The sequence below is a fragment of the Natator depressus genome, chromosome 10 (assembly GCF_965152275.1).
Source record: "Natator depressus isolate rNatDep1 chromosome 10, rNatDep2.hap1, whole genome shotgun sequence".
In the NCBI taxonomy this organism is placed as follows: Eukaryota; Metazoa; Chordata; order Testudines; family Cheloniidae; genus Natator; species Natator depressus.
Window position 1 is genome coordinate 23,119,185 of NC_134243.1, and position 5,002 is coordinate 23,124,186.

A 5,002-nucleotide genomic window follows, 5' to 3' on the forward strand; every position below is an offset into this window, starting at 1 on the left:
AGAAGGAGTCACTTTTCTTCCTCTTGGTCTAAAAGCCCAAGAACCTTGCCATAAAACTCTGGTGTGAAAGCTATACAACTTTGTTTTCTGAGATTGCTTTGTCATCCCCTCTCTCCTTTTAATTTGTTCCTTTCCATTGCCACCCCACCCCACCCCACCCCCAAAAGACCCACAGGAACCACAGTCAGACTTCTTTTGTTCTTCTGCCGTTCTAGACCCAGCCAAATGGAGCCAGTTAATCCAAAACAGGAAATATTGTGTTGGCGGGTTGGTCTTCGAGCTATACTCTTCTTCATTTCAGTGTCATCTTGCCTGCGGGCGCTGCTAGCAATGAGGAGAAACAAATCTTGGTCATGAACAGCAGAATAAGGGAAACAGAGACATTTAAATAGTACAGCAAATAGGAAAACCAAACTGATTCATACAGAGTCAACACTGAGTCACCTGCCTCCTAGACAGAGCAGGGGATAAAACAGAACAGCAGAGTAAAAAATTATGTTAGCATGAACAGTGAAAAAAACACTCAAAATATAATTGGTCGAGAATGTTAGAAAATTTTCTGTAACCAAGAAAACTAACACTGTAGAGGGTCTTACTTTAGAGGTGACTTTTTTGTTGCAGCATTTTGACTAATATTTTGTGGGATTAAAGGACCAATTCATCTTCAGGAAACCTTGGCAGTGTCTGCTGAAGTTTTCACCTCAACCTTCGTTTCCCAATTAGTATTCAGAACACTGGTGAGTGGGAAAGGTGCACTTCTGTCCAAAAAAAGATTTATTTTTCTCCATAGATCATGCAAGCAACCAACCTACCTAGGCATCTTTCCTCATCTTGGACCTGAAACACATCCTTACATGTGATCTAAAAAAAAAATGTTCCAGTGAGAAAACCTCCTATGTACTTCATGGGCATATATCAAACTCCTGAATATTAACATTGTTCCTAGACATCTTCATAATTTAGGCCAGCTGAGATGGGCCTGAATCAATATCCCTGAATCAGCAAAATATCTCTGAACTTCGGAAAAGTTTGAATCTCAGCTGTGCAGCTGAAAACGCATCGTTAAGCAAATTTTCTCTCAATTCATCTACATTGAGAAAATCACAAGACTCTGAAACAGTCTTGTCAAAATGGGCTGGGCCAGGCCTGCAATACTATTACTCAGCCTCAATGCATCAAAACACACATAAAGCCTTTCAACTGTGAACCAAAGTGGAGAGTCAGAAGGAGCAAGGTTATTTGTTTCTCAGTCCTTCTACTCCAAAAAGATATAGCCTTATCCAAATTCAGCTTCCCAAAATGTCCCGGCATCCACAGCACTACAGTAGGGGTAGCGGTGTGGGTGTATTATCTTCTGGGAAACAATAGACAAATAGGCTGATAGATAATCCTATATGACACACTCAAGTCAACTGTGACCTGAAGCTTTTTCTTCTACTCTTTGGCTGTGGGGAATGTCAGAGAAGATGTAGGTCAATGATAATTATCGCATGCCAATCGCCAGGGCACCAACAAACAGATCTATTATCATATTCTCCTCTCAACAACAAGTTCTAACTCCAAAACTCACACCTCCTATTGTACTAGCAAATCAAGCCACCTGCCATTGCTGCCCTGAATGCATCACCTCCCCCTCAAGGAATTCACCGACAAAGCTGATTGTCACCCACACTTTACTGGTCAAAGTTACCCATGCTTAAAGGTTATTACTCACCCTGCAATCTGTGGCCAAATGGAATGAGGAACTTCCTGCTTTAGCAAGGGTACAAATCTGGTGCAATGCAAAGGACACATGTAATCATCAGCCCTCCTACGTCTAACCCAAGATAAAGTACTGAACAGATGCTGCTGAGCTTGACAAAACCTGCAGGGTTGCCAACTCGTGTGATTTTATCCCAAGTTTCACTATTTTGGGGGGTTTTAGAGCCCCCCAACTGCCAGAATCATATTACCTGGGAATCTGGCCCTTGTGGCTGCAGAGAAATGCTGGAAAATGTGACCCATCTGCCCCCAGCCAAGGAAATAGCACTAAGCCTGCAGAAGCAGCTTGCTCTACAGCTGTGTCTGTTTATTAGCTTTGCACCTTCTCCCCCTGGGCAAGTTTTCACCAATCAGCTTGTGAGAAGAGAGCATTTTTAGGAGCTGTAATCAGCTCCAGTTGGGGCCCTTCCTGTTTCTTGGCTGGCCTCAATCCCCTTCCTTGCTTCTCGGATGCATGGGTATAGATGAACTGTTATCCTATAGTTATCCATTAGGGTGTTTCCTGCATCATCTTCTAAAACTTTTTGATATTGGCTGCTCTCAGAGAGAATACTGGACTAGACGGACCACTGCTTTGCTATGGTAAGGCAATTCGGAAGTAGTTCCCAACACTACATTTAGAAGCAATGCTCCCTCAGAAGCAGCCTTCTTTTCTCCCTTGTTTTCTTTTGCCTTTTCTTCCTCTTCCTGTCATCATCTATGATTATATGTCAAATTTAGATAGCAAGTTCCTCAGAGCAGGAGCTTCTCCTTTCTATATAAAGGGGTTAATTCTTAGACCATGTATTTTCCCAGCCACATAAACAGTGTTTAGAATATCAGCAGCCTTCAGGGGGTTACAGTCAGCAGAAATATAACAAAACAGTGCTAATCGAGACATGCTGGTAGTAAAAGATGGTAACTGCCATACAGTTTAGTTGTTTTCCAAAGACTTACAGAGGTGTGTGTTGGGGGGGGGGGGGGAAGGGGGAGGGTTCATGTGGTCTTAGTGATGTACTGCAGAGTTTCTCAACTGCCCTGTAGAATGCTAGCTTCTGAAACAAGCTCCCAGAACTAACCCTGTCCAAAAGCAGTTTGCCTAGAGACTTCATCAGGATTCTTTGCCATGGCAATAGAACAATATTTTTAAAAGCCAGGCTGAGAATAGAACAGTCTTGCAACAGTTTGTACTTGGACATTAAAATAATGTTCAACTGTTGGGGTGGGGCAAAGGGGTGCATTTCATTCTTACCCTCCACCACTGATTGCACCTTCATCCCCGCGTAGCTTGCCCACAAAAAGCAGGTGCTAAAACAAATTAAGCAGGAGACAAACCAAAGGGAAAACATCATTGGCAGTGGAAGCCAGCCTATGCCACAGGAAGCCTCGCTAAGTGCAAATGTGGTCACTACAGCGCTAATGTTGTGAATGGTTTTGTGATGCCTGCTCCATGCACTGCCTTCCCATGGGGTGGGGGAGAAATCATGTTCTTGCCTGATGCTCTGCTTTGGCTAGCTTTGAATACAGCCCAATACACCACTATACTCCTGCTTAACATGAACTGTTTTGAACGTCTGCATGTATTACTAGATTAGCTGTGCAGGTGCTATAGGAGGGGCATGGTATCTAGTGGTTAGGGCAGGGAACTTGGAGTCCTGGGTGGTGGGTTCTAATGCCTGATTTATTCTTTGTCACTGAGTAAAAGTAAAAACTGCAAAGTTTTTTTTTAAATCCCCAACATTATTTTGGAAGGTACCAGAAGGCGACCAAAGTCTATAGCCACTCCTTAAAAATATAAGGATTTGCCATGTAATCACATTCAAGACAATTAGCATCCCAATGATAATAGTTAGCATCAAGAGCACAGATCCTTAAGACCTTGTAATAGCTGAACTTCAGCCAACCCAATTTCTCTTCCAGGGAACGGAAGTACTAACAGAAGCTCCATAAATAAGGTGTAAGAGCTTCCTTCCATTCTAAACCCTTATACCTCGAGAGGATCAAAATTTTTTTGACCACATCTTTTTCAGTAGAAAAATGCCATTTCAATGAAACTGAAATTTTTTGCAGAAACTGTTTCACTCCAGTGAATTTCACTCCAGTAAAATTTATTTTAATACCTTGATATTTTTGTAAAGCAGAATTGCTGTTTTCCAGCCAACCCTACTTGCTTTCCTTCCCCAAGCACCTAATTATGTTCATCACAAGTGCAGGCAGTTTAGATTTTGATTTAACTCCCATCCTTCACCAAGTCAAACTGCAATAACTAGTCTCCTAAACACAGCAACAAAGGCAAAGTATTTCACACAACAAAAATGTAGCAAGAAACAGAGAAAAACTAAGTGAAAGTATAACAGTCATTTCTGGAAAGTACAGTGGCTTTATGCACAATTCATCAGCTGTCAAGCTGGCTAAGTAAAAAGCAAGAGAAAAAAAGAAAAGGAGTACTTGTGGCACCTCAGAGTCTAAAAAATTGTTAGTCTCCAAGGTGCCACAAGTCCTCCTTTTCTTTTTGAGGATACATACTAACACGGCTGCTACTCTGAAAAGCACCAGGTGTTTATCTCATTAGTATTCCCAGTTGAATGTCTTTTTACAAATTTTTATTCTCAATAGTCACAAGTTGTAACCCAGTTTGATAGTTCAGGGAACACTGGGACTGTGATAATTTATATATATTCCCAAACAAAAAATATGTCAAAGTGGAGAACACATTTCAGTAATTTAGGGTAAAATACATCACAGGGATATTACAATTATCCCCAAACCAAGTGTTATAAATCCAGAAAATTCAGAGATAAGGTTAAATTTGAAAGAAATACAAACATGTTAAGAGTGGGACATATACAGTGAGAAAACCCATACAACCTTAACTCTGCCCTATAACAACATTATACAAGAACTATATGATTATCATTTAAGCAATTTAGCACTAGTGGTCCCAGGTTAGATTAAGCTGATTTTTAAAGACAATTTCCCCTCCCCCACCTCAGGATCATAATGAAAACCAAGGCAGAGAGGGGTTAAGTGACTTGCAATAGGATATATAATAAGTCAATAGCAGAGCCAGCATAACAAAAATGTGGATGAAGCACCAGGGACTAGGGTTTTCCAGATGCCAAAACAAAGGACTCTACCTCTTAGGAACCCACATTCCTGTTAATAATTAGGGATTGCTACACCTCTTGATTGGCCAACCACTAGTGTACCATGCTTGCGACCATTATCCCCACAGATGGTACATTATACTGGGAACTAGAGC

General features: G+C 41.3%; 1 long non-coding RNA gene across 1 annotated transcript; it reads right to left on the reverse strand.

The window, feature by feature from the left end:
- Nucleotides 1-202: 202 nt before the first annotated feature.
- LOC141995013 (uncharacterized) lies at nt 203-1,771 on the reverse strand. Its single transcript, XR_012641234.1, has 3 exons — nt 1,715-1,771; nt 813-861; nt 203-321 (listed from the first exon to the last, which is right to left on the reverse strand). It is a non-coding gene; the product is annotated as an uncharacterized LOC141995013 (long non-coding RNA).
- Between the last annotated feature and the right edge of the window lie 3,231 nt (nt 1,772-5,002).